General features: G+C 33.6%; 1 long non-coding RNA gene across 1 annotated transcript; it reads right to left on the bottom strand.

Annotated features, from left to right (window-relative positions):
• Positions 1–7,728: 7,728 nt before the first annotated feature.
• On the bottom strand, positions 7,729–10,478 carry LOC107896256 (uncharacterized). The gene is made up of 2 exons (XR_001683662.2): positions 9,153–10,478; positions 7,729–8,162 (listed from the first exon to the last, which is right to left on the bottom strand). It is a non-coding gene; the product is annotated as an uncharacterized lncRNA (long non-coding RNA).
• Positions 10,479–20,584: the final 10,106 nt, after the last annotated feature.

The raw sequence follows: 20,584 nt of genomic DNA, 5'->3' as shown, positions 1-20,584 counted from the left end.
ATTATTTTACACACACTTGAATTCAAGAGAAAGTTGTAGAGAAAATTCATTGAAGAAATTATTTTAGAAAATTTCTAAAGATACTTTTCTTATTTACAACTTGGCCCGGAAGTTTAAAAAATTTGCAAAACTGCTGCACTAGTAATTTTGTGGAAAATTTTCTGATTTAAAACAAGCCCACACTCAATAGACATGAGCTTGAAGATAGGGGAGAAGACTACTTGGTCGAATCGTTCATCCTAGACGAATCAAAAAGTTACAATTTCAATTAAGTGTTTATAATTTTAGATATCACAATCAAGTTCTAGTTTTGAAAAATTTTATAAACTCTTGTTTTCCCTAAAACATTTGTCTGCTGCATTTTCTAAACTCGATTTTCAAACAAGGGGCCCTTAGTAAAGTTGAACATTAGGCACATATTTGAAGTTAAGGCAACTTTGAAGTGTTGATTCCCCTTTGGTTCTTTAACCAACCATTCCCAAACCCAGTTATAATTCTGGTACAATAAAAGTACGTGATTGGGTTGAAGGGATGGTGGTTGTTTGATATAACCTATAGAAAGTGCAAAATGGTTAAAAATAAATCTATTATTAAAACTAAAAATTCGTAGAATAAATTCTAGGACTCCCAAATTTTCGTGAGGCTCAAAACTATTTAGAACAAAGATAAAATTAATGTGTATAGGCTCAACAAAATAACTGTCATCTTGCACTATTATTTCATCTTTAACATTTTCCTTCGTGATTTTATCTTCTATTTTCTCTTCAACTTTATCAAAAGTGTCGAGAATTTCCTTCTTGTGCTATTTGGTTTCAACAAACCTTTCTAGGAAAGGAGGTTCTATCACTGGGATGATTAATTAACTCCTTGAGAGCAACCACATCTTGTTTAGCTTCTTCTTTTTAAAATTCTAATCTACTCACTAAAATCATGAGTTGATTGATTTGATTTTTTATGTTCCAAAAATGGTTCTTCATTCATTTTTCTAGGTTCTCAATGCTTGAGTTTGTTTCCCGTAGTGATAGTTGAATGGTGCTGGAAAGAGATTCAACTATATCCTTAAGAGACTTACCTTGATTTGAATTGTAGGGAAGCATACAACCTTGGTTCATAACCAAATCTGGATAATTCATCTAATCATGATTGTAAGTATTGGCATAGGGATCATATCTTTGCTGTGGCCAACTGGGAAATCCTCTAATTTCACTGACATGCTTATAGGGAACTTATTGGAACATGGGAGATACATCATTATAGTGACCGTAATCAACATAAGTCTCATTCTCACAGGCTTGCACTTGTTCAGAATTTCTTATAGCCAATTTTTGAACAAGAGAGGTTAATCTATCAATTCGATTCTCAATGGAATACAAATTTACCTCATTTGATCTGTATGGGTGAATATGCAACCATGATTGAAGATTAAGGATAATAAAAAGAAATAAAATTATAAACACTAGTCCCTAACAACAACACTAAATTTGTATGGTTGTCGAAGCCGCTAAAAATAAAACCTACTTGAAAATATAAATTAGTAGAAAGTAGCAAGTACAGTCGAATCCATAAAGACTAATGATAATTTTATTTCTTTAATAAACAAGTAAAATAAAAATAACATAAAAGGGGTTTAAAATTAAAACAAAGGAAAAAGAAATAGTAAAATAAAATATAAAAAAAACCAATGTGATGAAACTAGAGCCAAAGGTAAAATCTCTGTTTGATTCAAGGGTTTGACTATTGGTGCAAAGATAAATTTCAATGTTTCTTAATAAATTGGTTATAGTTACTAACGATTGCCAAGTAACCTAATCTCTTTTTACTTTTCAATGATTAAGAAAATCATCATTAATTACTTCCTTTATTGATAAATAACCCATAGCATTAGTATTCATACACCATGCATAGATTTAACACATATAGATTTAAAAGCGGTTTTAACTGTAAGTGTGACAAGTTAGTTGTAATATTTGTGTGTTACAAGGGAACACAGAATATTTCGAGGATCGAACCCAAGAGAGATCGAGTGATCAAGTGAATGGACAATGGTCAAGCATGCAGTTAGGAAGTCTAATTAAAGTCTAATTAACTAATAGCTAAGTGCTATATTATGACAATTCATAATTCAAGGTTGATTAAACTAAATTATACCTAAAAGGACTAAATTGAACAAAATTCAAAATTACAAAAGTATTAATTTGATGAAATAGAGTGATCAATTGATACCCATGTTGCTAATTCATTCTTGGGTTAGGGATCTAAATTGCTTAAACTCCTAATTAGCCCAATTTTACCTCTTGGTCATTATTTTACCCAATTAGACGATTTAGTCCAATTTATCTCTCGACCTCACTATACTTAATTAAGAAAATCAAATTTGTTCACAATAGAATATCCTTTTGGTCTTACTTATCTAAATGTTCCTCCAGAGTTGTCAATTCTAGGTTTTGAATTTTATTTGATTTAATCCAATTTTTATGATTTAATCCCTAACCTTAAAATTAATCATGCAATATTTCAATCAATCAGCTATTATAATGCTCAGTTCCTACTCATCATCAAAACACAAAGCCCAACCAATTTCATGCTCAAATGAATCATCAAATAACCAAAAAGATGTGAGGGTTGAGAAATGCTTAGTGAATCTTGAATAGGTCCTTGATGAAACTGATGGCAAGTAAGAATATTTACAAATCCATAACCCAAATTAATACTATACACAATTGATAACTAAAAACATGTAGGTCTATTGAATACTTTGAAGGAAAAATCAAAATAACAATATAGGCCATCCTATCTTTTTGGGATAAAGATGAAAGTGTAGTAAAATAAAGAACAAAACAGCAAAAATAAAGACTAAGCTAGAAAAGGAAAAATAGAGGAATCTTAAATGGTTGAAAGAATAAAAGATGATGATAAAAGGATGTCTAGCCTTTTGTATCATAAAGATGCCTTAAATACATCAGATTTCCTAACCTTAACATTGAAAAAACACCCTTAAAAAGTTGATGATTTGAGCTGAGTTTGACACAAAATTGCCCCTATAGTTTTTCACCTATAAAGCTTCAGTATTATGACACACAGGCTTAGGTGTCACGACATGCAAGTAGTTTGCACAAAAGGGGGGCATGGGAGCACTCGGTGTCATGACACATCCTTGCTAGCGTCACGACCTGGTTAACAAACCACTTGATTCCCTTTAATTAAACATTTGGCTTGGAGTTGTAACCTCAAAGACTTTAAGCCGCGATCTTGGGGCTTAATGTTGTGACACCCAATGCTTGGTGTCTCAACCTCAACGACATGCCACCATACAAGCATTAGTGTCATGACACACACATTAATTGAATGTCTCCTTGACATTTGACCTTAATCATCTCCCTAAACAAGCTTAAATCAAATATTAGACTCCAAATGACATAATTTTGCCAATTTAGATCTCAATAGTGATAAAAGCTAGCATTGAAACTAACAACTAATAATTGATAAAAAATATTAAAATGATATTAAACTACTTGAGAACAAGCTCCTTAAGCATACGAGAGAGGCTAATTTGACATATCAAATTACGATAGATCAATAGCTTAATAATTTAATTTATCAATAGCCTTAAAAACAAAATAGACCCAATTCTAACCAACAAACACACAATCAGAGTTTATTTAAGTTTGACCGTATGTGCATACTATAATAATAATCATGCAGTCATCACAAATATTATAAATCAATTGATCGACTAATTATCTAATCGACAAAGCAATTATTCTAAGCTACCAAATACCAACCAAATATTTAACAAAATTGAACAAATGTAATTAAACCAGGAGACATACAAATATTAAAGAGAAAAGAAAGATTAGAAGCAATTCGATCTCACAAACTTATAGAACCAAACTTCGAATATTATTTCAACTAGAAAAGAAGGTTTAGAAACCCATAAAGAAAATAAAACACAAAACCAAAATAAAACTAAGAACAGTTATCCCCATCCCCCCTAATAATGTCAATTTATAGGGCAAAAATAATATAATGGAGAAAATACAGAAGTCCCATTAAATACATAAAGTAGATTTTTTTTCTAGGTTTTTTAGTAATTTTCGCATCAAAAGTTGAGGACATTTTTGGGCTTCAGTCATAAAATAACTTTAGTTAGATCTTTCAATTCACTTCAAATCTCAAAATAGAGGTATATAACTTAAGTTATGGACAGAATACTGAAACTACACCATGTTAAAAGTCCAAACCGCAAAGACTTGCCAAAAATAAACTCTGAAATATAAATATATATAATTCAGTGGTTAAGTGCTTTGGATGTTTACTTGAGGTCCTATGTTTTATTTCATTTCTTAGAAATTTCTTTATTAATGTTGATACTATATCTGATTTGGTTTGTAAAGGTTATTTTTAATTTTTGTAAGTTTAAGTCAAGAATGAGTTTGTTGGTTTACTGGTAAGGTTTTAGCTTACTATTAGATTTCAAGTTTGAAACCTATTGTTTCCTTACATTTCACATTTTCTCTCATTCTATTTTATGTTGTATCTTTTTGTTTTCCTGAAAATTTCTTTGTCGATTTCCTTATGCTATTCTTTTTTTTTCTTCTCTCAATTTTCGTTCTTATTTAAACAATCCTATTCTTTCTTTCTTTCTCTTCTGTTGTTGCTATTTGTTGTCCTATTACTGTTTGGACCCTTTGTTGCTGTGTTGATTTTCTTCTGGACTTGTTATTCGTCGGGCATGTGGTAAGCAAATTGTAGTTTTCAATTGTTTTTTCCTTTTATTATTATTGTAAGTAAGGTCCATTCGTTGAAAAATGAGATGTTGTCGAGTTTCACTGAATGTGTTATTGTTGTGGATATTGATAATTCTTCTGTGTGGTTCTTGTAGGTGAGGAGTGTTAGGTGTACATTCCTCAGGCGAGATAAGTGCGTTGGGTATTTCTATTTTTGAGGGTAAGTGTCGGATGCCCAATTTTGGTGGGCTGGATAGTGTTAATTTGGGTTTATGGTAGAATGCCTCTTGTTAATGGCCGAATATTTTAGGAAGCATAAGCCGAATCTTTGTAAGTGGTTAGTAATTATTCAAATTATGGATGTGTTTGCAAGATTTGATTGATGCTGTGGTGTGAGCATTTCGAAAAAATAGCCAGTTGTGTGACCCTAACTTGTAAACTCAAAAAACTGTACAAAAAATTGAAACTGTCGATGCTACACGATCATGTGTCAAGCCGTGTAAGCCACACGAGTGAATGCTAGGTTGTGCGCCAGCCGTACGGGCCACACGGGTTGTGCCAGGTAGGGTGTATGGGCCCATTTTGAGTAAGTTTAGTTAGGGCCGGATTTTGATTGTGTATTCAAGGTCAACAATTTCGTAAGCTCTAATGAATGATATACATGTAGTTCGATAAATGAAATCTGATGTTTCTGTTGTGTGTGCATATTTTTTTGAAAGCATGTTAAACGTATAAATTGTATATCTGGTTTATGAATTTGAAAGTACTGTTAGCATGTTTCTGATCTGAAATGTTTAAAATATGCACTTTTAATCTGAATGTTATGATATATGTATTATGACGTTGCATGTGCATTGGGGTGGAATATGATAATGTGACAGAGAAAGTTCTAGCAGAATACGATCTGCATTTCTGGCGGTAAAATTGCAATATCTATACCTGATAGTTATAGCAGTAATATTTGAATATGGTGGACTTCCGCATAACATTTGGCAGCATGACTGCATATTTCTGTATAATGACATATGATCACTATTTGGTATGTAGGGTTGGATGAGTATCATTTACCCTATTTGGTGTTTTGGGTGGGTCGGAGATGGTGTATAGTGGATGGAGGTAATATCTGATTTGTTTGTTGATTTTACATCAAAAAGCATGTCATGCTTCTATATATGTTTTCTTCTGTTGAAATTAGTGATTAAATTGTGTAATTTGTTATGTATGTGGGCCAAGTCCCACACTGGGCTTTCTAGCTCATTCAATTTATTAATCTTTTCAGGTAACCCTCAAACTTAGGATCGGGCAGCATTTGGGGCTCGGATTGGCCATCCTTACATTTAACGATTTGAATTGATTTCATGATTATTTTTGAACTTTTTGAACTATTGGATAATTTTTTGGACATTATATATTTTTGGTTTTGGACTAGCTGTGAAACTTTAATAATTTGTTCTCTAAACTACAAATTTTGCATTTTCACATACTAAAATAACTATTTTCAAAAATTGACAACTCTGGAGTTTTTCGTTGCAAATCCAAATAATCAAAAATAAGTTTTTTGGATAATAAATAAGCTAACAATGTGGTTTTAAACCTATTCAAGTGAAAGTAAACGAACGATTCTAGAAACACATATGTACCATGGTTTAAATGAATTAATCTTGAATTTTAAAACGTATAGATGATGTATCCCACAACATTTGGTCATAATGTCTAGGTCGAGTTTGAGGTGTTTCACTTTTCAATGAATCAAGTTTTGACTAGCTAAATTTAGCAAAGTTATCAACCTTCCTTCCTTCACTCAAAGGGCCAGCTATGCATGAGAGAAAAAGGGAAGATTGACATGCTACATTTAATAAACTCAAGGGGCTCCTCACAAGTATAAATACCCCTAACCATTTACTCATTTCGTTCATCCCTCGTTCATCCCTCATTCATCATCTCTTCTCTCTTTTCTCTCTTTTTTCATTCTCCATATGTTCGCATTCTTCAAAGAGTTTTGCAAGGCTTTGAGAGCAGTCTCATTCGACCACATTAGGAGCACTCAAGCTTGATAGTCACAACAAGAAGGAAAGAAAGAAGGAGTGAAGTGAGCTATGCTTAGGAGAACCACTGAAAATGACTTTGCATTCTTTACCCTTCAATCTTTTATTTTTGTTCAATTCAAGAAACATGATTGCAACTGAGTTTTTTTGCTTTTAATATAATCATGGTTGCTTAATTTTGTCAGTGTTAGAATGATTTAAATTCCGTAGCTTAGATTATTTATTTTTGTTAATGATGTTATGTGCCTTGCTTGCTTATTCATCCGAACATGTTATTTGTGCATTATAAATGTAGGGATGCAATTAAATTAATTATTAAATCAGAACCAAATTATAATTAATTGACACAATATCTGAATGGTGCATGTTTGATCTTTTTATTATGAAATTAGGTCAGATTAGTATAATATCGAAAGAACTTTATTACCTTGCATAACTCTAGGATTAATATAGTTAAACTATTTCAGTATAGAAATATTTTAATGTCACCTCACATGATCTGTTTTTTGCTTATTAAAAATACTAAGTTGTTTGACATACATATGCTAGAATTAATAATTTAATAAGTATGATTTCTTAGACGATACTTGAAAATGTAACCTTTAAGTAGGAATGAACATAGAAATATGCAAACTAAAAGGTTGAGCTTAAGGCTTCAAGAGGAGCCGAGCACTCATAAAAACAGGATTAATAAACAGGCGAGTTGCCATGGAATTTTCCGTAACATTATTAGTATTAAATATTTTTTAGTTAGGAAAGAAAATTATTCTAATGCATGCAATTGTGATTACTCTTAAAACTTGCACACTTATTTCTTTCTTTGTTTAATTTAATTTTAAGTATACTTAGTTTAATATAATTAGAAATCCATCACATTTTAATTTATTTTTATCACCAAACAATTTGATGAGTAATTAATTTCGCAATACTTGATTTGCCTAAACAATTCCAGTGGAGACGACAACTCTCGCTCACTACTTTATTACTTATTAACGATTGTGTATACTTGCACATCAATCAATTAATTTCGAGACAGAGAGGGAGAAAAAAAAGGGGGACCTCAAATTTACATGCCAAGGCAAGAGGTTAAACAAGAAACAATAACCTTTTAGGCACCATTGCTAGCAGCCAAGCACCTTAGGGCCAAGGCTTTATGCTCCTTTAATGGTGGAACCATGATCGATTAACTTCAGAGATTTTTGAGCATCAATTCCTTTCCAATTAACAAAGTAAAACAATGTGGACTAGAGGCTGAAGAACGGAGCTAAAGTGAGTTTTGACTAGAATCAAACAGATAATATTGACAGAGAGTATTGTATGCTATGCAGCAGAAATTGCGGTATAGCCTTTCTCCTCAAGAACTTTGGCTAACGAGCTATCTCCTGTCTTCCTGAAAACATCAAATTATAACATGTTCTTATAAGAATGGAGACATATTTCTTATGATAGGATAGTTTATTAAAAAAGCTAGAAATGGTCAGTGAAAAGAAAAAGACCAAACGACATTGCAGAAATCTGGTTAAGACAAAAAGCAAGGAACTCTGTTAAGCTAAGCAGAACAAGTTCTTACTACATCCAATACTTTTTCCAAAATATCCACAAAGATTAATGGTACATAATCTAAGAATCAAGATAACATAGACTCATCCATTAGGGCATCATTTTACTACTCGGGAAAAAAAACAAATCATGAATGTGGGCCAACCTCCACATGGTTTACAGTTCAGACTAGATCTCTACTGCCTACTTTTATGTTTGTTACTGACTTAAGGCAGATGTTGACATCTTTCTAAAACTTTAAAGGATGACAAAAAGAACCAATCATGCATGTTACAGGGAAAAAGAGCTTTGAAAACAAGGTGAAAAGGAAATCAACATGCATGGAAGATCAACATGATCATGTTTTATAACAAAGCAGTAAAACATATGTTTTACTGATTTACAATGTCTCCTCACCCTCTACAACCAGCAACTTAAGATGTGGCTGTACTCTAAGAATAAAATAATCAATATTTGCGTTTTTTTTATTAGCAAAATAAAGGAAATGCACATAACTATTGCCGTTTCTGTTAAGGAAGTCAGTCTTCATGTTCACAAGATCGAGTTTAGGATATATGTAAGCATAGAACTGCATGAATAAAATGATGTAAGCATTGTAATCAATAACAAACAAGCATGATTATTGTGTGTTCCTTAACTATGAGCTTCTAAATTACAAGATATAACCGTATAGAAATAGCCTAGCCATGACAGAGTTTGACCTTTTCAGAAAAATATCGATATTGATTACAACAGGGAGAGCAAGAAGAATATGTTGACAACAGCAAGTTCTTATATGAGATAAAGGTGCAAAGGCCAAAGGGTAGTTCATGATCTATACCTCAAGTGGACCGAGCTCCGGCTCACCAAGTTTTTCCCTTCGAGCATTACGCACCATGTGCCAAAAGTCGATATGGTTCACACCCGCAATCTCAAGAGGGGACTAGAAACTCATAAAGAGTCCAGCAAGAGACCTTTCCTCTGGCTCCATGTCAAGCAAATTCTCTCCTTTAAACTCATAATAGTTTTTGTCCTTTAACCTGAGATATGTACTTTGCGTGCAGTGAAACTCCACCATTCAGAAGCAAAAACACAAGGAAGAGACATTGGGTATTGGATTCTTGAAAGGAATATTCAGTTTTTTGGTTACAAAAGAGAGAGCTAAACAAAGAAATTACATCTTAAGGAGGCGGTCCCAGATAAATCCTGCTGCAAAATGGTCGGAACAGCTAAATCCTCCGCAGCATTTGCTTCACGATACACATGGCACAGTCGCACCTCCCAGCTTCGATTCAGCGGCTCGTTGATTCTTCTAGCAAACGCCACATTTGATCTCTGCAATTCCGACTCCTTGATGACTTACAAGGCCTCTGAGCTGTCGCATTCAATTACAATGCGTCGAAGACCCTTGTTCCATAGGAGAAAGATCATCATAAATGGCCCGTAATTCAGCCTGAACTCCACTGCTTTCTCCTGTGCTTCTGCAATATCCCAACAACCATTCACCATGTTCATCCCTGGCTAAACCCCCTACAGATGTGCAACCAGCCGCACCTTTCTTTTCACCATCAATATTTAGTTTAGTCCAACACGCTCCAAAATATCAGAGGCATCCTTAATACCTTTCGCTCAGCACCAACTGATTTAATGATTTCCTCAGAGCAGGCATTCTCCTTATTGAACGCGACTAACATCCTTGATTTCCAGAGCCTCTGTATTATGATACCAAAAAGTCAATTTTCGCACGTTTTGAATGTTTGCCACCAACCAGTCCATGAACGATAAGGAAAAAAAAGGCTTGTAGTGTACTTTGACAGGATAACTTTCGACCAGGCCCGACAAGCAATAGGGCAACTCCACAACACATTCTCAAGATCTTCATAATGAGAGCACCAGATATAATTTCGAACAACTTTTTTAATTTCCTGTTAATCTCATCACAAATAGCAATCGAAATCATCGTAGATTGCATAAAATATTTGTATATGGACACAAGGACAAAGCAGGCTAAATTCACTTTCTCAGCTATTGTAAGAAGCTTCGCATCCCAATTATTAAGTTTTCACCTCACCTTTTCCACAACAAAAACAAAAATCCCATTAGTGACCCTCTGATGAAATAGGGGGCACTCCCAGACATACACCAAGATTAGAGACTTGTAGATATCCCAATCTAGCACAAATAGACCTTGCCATTCTCTCATCTATGTTTTAAAAGAAGTAGACCTCAGTCTTTTGAGCATTGACTCCATGTCTTGAAAAAAAAAAAGGCCAAATCTATCTAGCAAACTTCTAACCCTATTAGCTTGGTCCATGTCAGCCCTACTGAAAAAGACCAAATTGTAGAAGAAGAGATGAGACAATTGAGGCACATTCCTTGCTAACAAAATCGATTTTCATTTATTTGCTGCTACAACGTCATGAATACTATGTTCTAGTTATTCTATGCACAAAACAAACAGATATAGGAAAAGCAAGCAACCATGACAAGTGCCTCTCCAAGGGTCTAAATTCTGCAGTCATGCATTGCAACATAAAACATTTATAAAGGCACTTAAATTTGGACACTTTAGATGGTATTAATTTCTAATGTGTGGTTTTAAGTGTTTCATTTTTTTAATTGATTTTTTAAATATTGTAATTAGTGTAAAATAATTAACATATATTAACTTTTTTAAAAATTCAAATATTATAATAAAAATTTTAAATAATAATAAAAATATTTTTAACTTATTTGTAAAGCTAACGTTGATAATGCACTAGAATGATCGCAAACATAAAGGAAAAAAAAGGAAAAATAGAACACAGATTTTTACGTGGAAACCCTCTCGGGAAAAAACCATAGGCAAAGAAGAAGAAATTTACTAATGTTGAAAAACGAATGATATAAAAGGAATTTCGACTATCAATGTCAAATAGACGAAGTGTAATTTTATACAGATTCCACTTGTGCGACAAGGAATTTCGGCCCTCAGCCTTAAGCTCTACACAAATCCCCTAGTTTTACCACTATATTTTCTTTAAAAAGGATTAGGGACACACAACTTTAACACTATTTAATATTCATTAATTTCATGTAATTAAGGCAAATCAACATAATTCAAAATAATAATTAATTAACATTTATCAATTATTTTGATAATTCAAATATATTTCTAACAAAAAAAATTCTAATTGTTATTAAAACATTTGTAAAAACTATAAAAAATTGATATATTATAAATTAAATTCAGTAATTATAAAGTAGAAGGATTTGAAGTGCAATTTTTCCATTAAGTTAATGGACTTGATTTAATTAAGAAATAACAATTAAACCAGTAAAGGTACAATGGAGTGAATCAGTGATGTTCTACAATTAAATGATAATGATTTTGATTTAGTGTAAAGCTTGTATGGCACTTAGCAAGTCTAGGTGTCGAAGCATGATCATAGGTGAAGATAAATTTGGCTAGGTGTCAAACTGATGGAGGACAAATTTTTCACTAAGCATGAGCGTATAAGGTGGAGAGTAATAAAAATGGGACTAAATTGAAATTTTAAGGAAAATGGAAAGAGTAACATTTGGATTTATTTAACCATTGAATGGAATAATGCTTATAAGTTATAATGGATGAAAAGTAATTATAGAAGCTTTATAAATTGCATGAGACATGCCAAATACTAAGTGGTATAGACACTGCTAAATGGCATATGTTTAGACACATGCCAAATACTAAGGTGATTGAGTGGAAATTTAAGAATGTTGGCAAAATCAAGTGTTGCCAAACCAGCATGAGGAGGAAATAGGACTCATTTACAGCGCATTCGTGAGAAAGAGAAGAAGGGGAAATTAGTAGTTCAAGTACTTGATGCTAAAGGACTAAATTTTAGTTTTCAGTTGCTGAATTCTGTTTCAAATATTAGCTACTGATGCTGTTTATGGATCTGCCTCCTTGGTATCGTTCTCTGCTGCTACATGTTTTAAATTGTAGCTTGGTCATTCCTTGCTTCAATGATTTTACCGATTGCTTGAGGAATTGCTATTATACCGACAATAGCAGCTGGTTGCTGCTGCCTGCACCAATTCCAATAGCTACTAGCTGCTTTGTTTTGGAGTTAGTTTGCTGCCTTAAAAAAATTGCAGCTTCAATTTGGTGAATTAAGGCTGCCAATGGGGGACTTCTTTGATACAATCGGTCAGGAAGGGAGAAGCAAGAAAGAGACTAAAAATGGTTGATGCCTTCATAGTTGGCCTCAAGCTGCTGCAAGACTTGTTGTTCCCACCAATTGTTGCTGTCACATGTTTGCAAATTGCTCCAAAATGGGTTGCAAATTGTTGAAATAATTGCATAGATTGTTTCAAATGTTACTTATTATAAACAAAATTTAGTCACAGTCATTTGAACTCAATTTATGATACTTAATTTGTTAGTGTCTTGTTTCAGATTGGAGCTTCCCAGAGCTGCTTTATAGTATTGAAAAAAATTGATGTCTCAATTTCTTGTCTCAATGGAGATCAAAGGAATTTTTTCATTAAAAGCGAAGGACAAGTATTTCATTAAACTCCACATTATATGGAAATCTTACTTGGGTCACTTCTATAATATAATATTCTCATTAATTATAGTCTGATAACCCTGCTTTAGTGTTCCCTATTGCTAAATCAATACTCCTTGATTTATCTTTATAATATAATTCCCATAAATTATAGTTTGACAACCTTGCTTTATTAAAGTAATTAATTAGTTTTTTATACTTGAGCAATGCACGAATTAGGAATGTTAGAACATTCCAAGCATTTGCAGGGGAAGAATTCACAATGAAATCGTACTAAGAAGCATTGATGAATTATGAATTGTCCAAATATAGCACTTAGCTATTAGTTTGGTAGACTTTTTAATTGCATGCTTGATCGTTGTCCATCCACCTTATCACTTGATTTTTTTTTTTGGTTCAATCCTTGGAATACTTTGTGTTCCCTTGTAACACACATAAATTACAATTGTCTTGTCACACTTGCAGTTAAAACTGCTTTTAAATATGTGTGTTAAGTCTATGCATGGAATATGCATACTAAGGTTATAGGGTTATTTGTTAATAAGAAAAGTAATTAATGACGATTGTCTTGATTATCGAGAAGGTAAGAAGAGATTAGGTTACTTGCAACCATCAGTAACTATAACCAATTTATTAAGAAACATTGAAATTTATCTTTGAATCAATGATCAAACCCTTGAATCAAATAGAGATTTTACCTTGGTTCTAGTTTTATCACATTGATTTTCCTATATTTTATTTTACTATTTCTTTTTTTACTTTGTTTTAATTTTAAACCCCCATAGGTTATTTTTATTTTCCTTGTTTATTAAAGAAATAAAGTTATTGTTGGTCTCTATGAATTGGATCCTATTTGTCACTTTCTACTAATTTATATTTTCAAGTAGATTTTATTTTTAACAGCTTCGACAACCTTACAAATTTTAGTGTCGTTGTTGGGGACTAGTGTTAATAAATTTATTTATTTCTTTCTCTTTTTTTTATTTCTTTTTATCCTTAATCTTCATTAATGGTTGCATATTCACCCATGCAGATCAAATGAGGTAAATCTGTATTTCATTGATAATCAAATTGATAAACTAACCTCTCTTGTTCAACAATTGTTTGTAGGAAATTCTAAACAAGTGCAAGCTTGTGAGAATGAAACTTATGCTGATTATGGGCAATACAATGATGTGTTTCCCATGTTCCAAGAAGTTCCCTATGAGCATGTCAATGAAACTAGAGGATTTCCCAACAGGGATTTGATCCCTATGCCAATACTTACAATCATGAGTGTATAAATTATCCAGATTTTGGTTATGAACCAAGGTTGTAGGCTTCCCTACAATTATCGTCTTCAAAGTAAGGTAAGTCTCTTGAGGATATAGTTGAATCTCTTTCTAGCACCATTCAACTATCTCTACGAAAAACAAAGTCAAGCATTGAGAACCTAGAAAAACGAATGAAGAGCCATTTTCGGAACATAGAAAATCAAATTAGACTCATGATTTTAGTGAGTAGATTAGAATTTCAAAAAAAATAAGTTGAACAAGAGGTGGTTGCACTCAAGGATTTATCTGATCAGCCCAGTGATAGAACCTCCTTTCTTAGAAAGATTTGCCAAAACCAAAGAGCATAAGGAGGAAATTCTCGAGACTTTTGATTAAGTTGAAGAGAAAATAAAAGATGAAATCACGAAGGAAAAGGTTAAAGATGAAATAATAGTGCAAGATGATAATTATTTTGTTGAGCCTATACACATCAATTTTATCTTTGTTCTAAATAGTTTTGAGCCTCACGAAAATTAGGGAGCACTAGAATTTCTTCTACGAATTTTTAGTTTTAATACTCATTTTATTTTTAACCATTTTGCACTTTCTACAAGTTACATCAAATTGTTAGAAAAATAGGTTTAGAAAGCGCAACGAAAAATAAGTTCAGGGAAAAACCAGAGTTTTAATTTTTTTTTTCAAAAATAAGAACTTGGTTGTGATATTTAAAATAATAAACACTTAATCAAAATTGTATCTTTTCGATTCGTTTAGGATGAATGCTTCAACTGAGTAGTCTTCTCCGCTATCCTCAAGCTCATGTCTGCCGAGTGTGGGCTCGTTTCGAATCAAAAAATTTTCCACAAAACTACTAGTAAGATAATTTCGCAATTTCTCTAAACTTCTAGATCAAGTTGTAAATAAGAAAAATATCACTAGAATTTTTTTGAAATAATTTGTTTAGAGAATTTTCTCTCAACAACTTTTTTTTGAATTCAAGTGTGTGAAAAATAATGACCCATGACTCTCTTTATATAAGGAGAGTTTAGAGAGTTCAACGATAATTAAACTTAATCACTTTAATATTAAATTAATGAAATACTTATCAAGATAAATATTTGATTGAATTTAATATTATATCTTGTGAATAAAATAAAATAAAATAAAATAAAGAAAAATAAAATAACACACAAATTTTACGTGGAAACCCTTTTGGGGAAAAAACCACGGGCAGAGGAGAAGAAAATTCACTATGTCGAAAATTTGAATCAATACAAGAGGAATAGACTATGTCTATTTATAGGCTTGTAAAGCCATATTCTAGTAGGATTGAAACACCTTATCCTAATCAATATAAAATAGATGGAGTTTAATAAGGTTTAAAAACCTTATTCTAAAATAAAATAAAAGAAGTCTAGTTCTATATGGATTTTACTTTTATTTTATTTTCCATCGTATTTTATTTAAATAAGAATTTGGGTCACTTAATTCTAACAATGTCCACCTTGACACAAATTCTCAATGAACAAGTTCTTCATCGCGAACTTTCAATAAACAAGTTCTCCACCTCTTCCATAAAACCCCTTAAGGGTTTAACTTCAACAATGAACACCAACCAAGTCTAAGCAATGCTCAAACTTGGTTATAGGAAGTGACTTAGTCATCATATCTGCAGGATTTTCATGAGTACTAATTTTGCTCACAATAATATCACCACGAGCAATAATATCACGAACAAAATGATACCAAACATCAATGTGTTTTGTTCTCTCATGAAACATTTGATCTTTTGTAAGAAAGATGGCACTCTGACTGTCACAAAATACTGTACTGATTTGAAGGTCTTCATTAAGTTCACTAAAGAGTCCCTTAAACCAAACAGCTTCTTTACAAGCCTCAGTAATCGCCATGTACTCAGCTTCAGTGGTAGACAAAGCGACTGTAGTTTGCAAAGTGGCTTTCCAACTGATTGCACAACCTCCGATTGTAAAGACATAACCTGTGAGAGATCTTCTTCTATCAAGGTCTCCAGCAAAATCAGCATCAACATACCCAATGACTCCATCTCTAGTTCTTCCAAACTGTAAGCAAACATCAGTAGTACCTCGTAAGTATCTTAAAATCCACTGAACTGCTTTCCAGTGTTCTTTACCAGGATTCGCCATGTATCTGCTAACTGCACTGACTGCATATGATAAATTTGGACGTGAACAAACCATAGCATACATGAGAGATCCTACTGCACTAGAGCATGGAACATGTGACATGTACTCAATCTCATCATCTGATTGTGGAGACAAAGCTGATGAAAGTCTGAAATGAGCTGCTAATGGAGTACTAACAGGCTTAGCACTCTGCATATTGAACCTGCAAAGAACTTTCTCAATGTACCCCTTCTGACTTAGGTACAATTTACTTGCTTTTCTATCTCTAAGAATCTCCATACCAAGTATCTTCTTTGCTGGTCCTAAATCTTTCATCTCAAATTCTTCACTTAGTTGGGCTTTGACCTTTCTTGTCTCTACTTTATCTTTTGTTGCTATCAACATGTCATCAACATAAAGAAGTAGATACACAAAAGAACCATCACTGTTTTTCTTAAAGTAGACACAACTGTCAAAACTACTTCTTTTGAAATCATGAGAAGTCATAAAGGAATCAAACCTCTTGTACCACTGTCTTGGTGACTGTTTCAAACCGTAAAAGGACTTTTTCAGCAAGCAAACATAGTCCTCTTTTTTCGAGACTATAAAACCCTCTGGTTGTTGCATGTAAATATCCTCCTCAAATTCTCCATGCAGAAATGCAGTTTTTACATCTAACTGCTCAAGCTCCAAATCATGCATGGCCACAATACCAAGCAAAGCTCGAATCGAACTATGCTTAACAACTGGGGAGAACACATCTGTGAAGTCCACTCTTGGAATTTGACTGTAACCCTTTGCAACAAGCCTTGCTTTATATCTGGGTTCTTCAACTCCTGGAGTCCCTTCTTTCTTATTTAAACACTCATTTACAACGAACAGCCTTTTTACCTTTAGGAAGTTCTACAAGATCCCATGTTCTGTTTTTGTGGAGTGATTCCATCTCCTCTTGCATAGCAAACATCCACTTTTCTGAGTCTTCACAGTTAATCGTCTCAGAATAATTAAATGGCTCTTGATTCGCATCTATATCTTTAGCCACATTTAAAGCATAAGCAACTAGATCAGCCTCGGCATACTTCTTTGGAGGTTTAATTTCTCTTCTTGTTCTGTTTTTGGCGATAAAGTATTGCGGTGAAGAAGCAACTCTATTCTCAATTTTTGTACTGGCTTGAGGAGTTGATTCTGTATTAATCTGATGCTCCACCTGCTTTTGGTTTTCTTTATTGGAAAAGTCTTTAAGAGATAAGTTAGGTAGCATAGCAGTTTCATCAAAAACAACATCTCTGCTAATCACAACTTTTCTATTTTCAGGACACCATAACTTATAGCATTTTACACCAGCTTTATAACCAAGAAAAATGCATTTAATGGATCTCGGTTCCAATTTTCCATTATCAACATGAGCATACGCAGGACACCCAAAAATCTTTAAATCAGAATAATTAGCAGGATTACCAGACCATACCTCTTGTGGAGTCTTTTTCTCAATGGCAACGGATGGAGATCGGTTGATCAAAAAACATGCAGTAGAGGCTGCTTCTGCCCAAAATGACTTCGGTAAGTTGGCATTTGACAACATACATCGAACCTTCTCCATGATCATTTTGTTCATTCATTCAGTAACGCCGTTTTGCTGTGGAGTATGACGAACTGTCAAGTGTCTCATGATCCCTTCTGACTTGCACAATCTATTAAACTCATCAGAACAGAACTCTAAGCCATTGTCTGTACGGAGGTATTTTATCTGTTTTCCCGTCTGTTTTTCAATCATAATTTTTCAAGACTTAAATGCGAAAAACACATCGCTTTTCTGCTTCAGGAAGAACGCCCAAACTTTTCTGAAAAATTCATCAATAAAGGTTAGCATATAATTAGCTCCACCTCTCGAAGGCACTCTGGATGGCCCCCACAGATCAGAATGAATATACTCCAACGTTTCCTTCGTGTTATGGATTCCTCTAGTGAATCGAACTCTCTTTTGCTTCCCAAAAACACAGTGCTCACAGAAATTCAGTTTGCAAATTCCTTGCCCATCAAGAAGTCCTCTTTTGCTCAATTCAGCCATGTCATTCTCACTCATATGCCCTAGGCGCATATGCCAAAGTTTAGTAATATCATCATCTGACAAGGAAGAGGAAGCGACAGCTGCATCACCAGTAACAGTAGAACCCTGCAAAACATATAACTTGGCAATTTTTCTCCGCCCTTTCATCACAACAAGAGACCCTTTGAAAATCTTTAAAACTCCACTTTTAGCTGTGTATATGTACCCTTTTGAATCAAGAGTACTTAACGAAATTAAATTTCTTTTCAATTCTAGAACATGCCGTATGTCGCTAAGTGTTCTGACAACTCCATCAAACATCTTAACTTTAATTGTTCCAATACCTGCGATTTTACACGAAGCATTATTTCCCATCAAAACAACACCTTCAGACACTGTTTCGTAAGTTGTAAACCAATCCCGATTGGGACTCATGTGGAAGGTGCAACCTGAATCAAGTATCCACTCCTCACTTACTTTAGAATCATTGACAGAAGCGACTAGAAGTTCACCATCGCTGTAGTCTTCTACAACATCAGCTTCACTGAAATTTTCTGGTTGTTTTCCCTTTTGATACGCAGCCTCTCTTTTAATCTTATTTTGTAGCTTATAACACTCAAATTTAATGTGTCATTTCTTCTTGCAGAAGTTACAAGTTTTACTTCTTTGAAGACTTCGATCTACCCTTAGATTTACTACGAGGATTCCGTTCCTGTGTCCTACCACGATCATTATCAGCATTCCGATCTTGTCTCCCACGAACAATGAGACCCTCTCCCTGAGAGTCGGGTTTAACCACAAGATGTTTCATCTTATCATATGAGGTTAAAGAATCATAAACCTCATCAACTGTGAGAGACTTGCGGCTATATAAAATCGTGTTTCTAAAGGTTGAATAAGACGGGGGCAACGAACAAAGTAGAATCAACCCTAAATCTTCCTTATCATACTGAACCTCCATGGCCTCCAAGTTTGAGAGAATTTCTTTAAACACTATTAAGTGTTCGTGTACAGACGCACCTTCCTCCAAACGATGAGCATAAAGACGCTACTTCATATGCAACTTGCTTGTTAGAGTTTTCGACATACATATTTGTTCTAGCCTCTTCCATAATGCAGCGGCAGTCTTCTCTTTCATTACATCTTGCAAAATTTCGTTGGACAAATGCAGATGTAATTATGTTAACGCCTTTCGATCCTTACGCTTCTTCTCTTCATTTGTTAATATCGAAGGCATCTTATCTATCCCTAGCAGGGCATCCTCTAGATCCATCTGCGCAAGAACTGCTTGCATCTTAATCTACCACAATGCAAATCTGGTGTTGCGATCCAACAGCGGAATTTCATACTTCAAAGATGCCATTACTGTGATTGAGATGAACAACCCGGAAGCTCTGATACCAATTTGTGAAAAAAATAAAATAAAATAAAATAAAATAAAGAAAAATAAAATAACACACAAATTTTACGTGGACACTCTTTCGGGAAAAAAACCACGGGCAGAGGAGAAGAAAATTCACTATGTCGAAAATTTGAATTAATATAAAAGGAATAGACTATGTCTATTTATAGGCTTGTAAAGCCATATTCTAGTAGGATTGAAACACCTTATCCTAATCAATATAAAATAGATGGAGTTTAATAAGGTTTAAAAAACCTTATTCTAAAATAAAATAAAAGAAGTCTAGTTCTATATGGATTTTGCTTTTATTTTATTTTCCATCATATTTTATTTAAATAAGAATTTGGGTCACTTAATTCTAACATATCTATTAAATTACTAGAATACTTATATACAAGATAAATATTAAATTAAATTAAATATGAAAATTATTAAAATAATATTATTTTTGGAATAGTTAATCTGAAATCAAATTATCCGATAGAGTCCCAGTAGGACTGTGATTCCTCCATTGCTCAACTGCTGAAGGACCACCCGCCGGCCACCGAAATGTCGTCGTCGTCACCAGCACCGTTGTGTTCGGTGGTGCCATCACAAGTGCAACACCCTTATGACACCCTGAGCAGGTTTGACTATTGTCGGTTTGGTCCAGGCCTAATGATGGACCAACCGGTCAAATCCAACCACCGGTTGGATCGTCAGCCTGATTTTACACACCAAGCCCGGTTCGACTAGTTTTTGGGTCTCGATCTCGATTTTCAATCCTCGAGCCCAATTTTTGATCTCAGGTTCAATTTTCAAGTTCAAATACCCATTGGGCCAATTGTCTGACTTGAAAATTAATTTCTAAATAATATTAATTTAAAGTTATTTGATTAATTTAATTTTACTT

The sequence above is a fragment of the Gossypium hirsutum genome, chromosome A10, assembly GCF_007990345.1.
Source record: "Gossypium hirsutum isolate 1008001.06 chromosome A10, Gossypium_hirsutum_v2.1, whole genome shotgun sequence".
In the NCBI taxonomy this organism is placed as follows: Eukaryota; Viridiplantae; Streptophyta; class Magnoliopsida; order Malvales; family Malvaceae; genus Gossypium; species Gossypium hirsutum.
The sequence above is the reverse complement of the archived record's forward strand: the minus strand, read 5'-3'. Positions and strand labels throughout refer to the sequence as shown.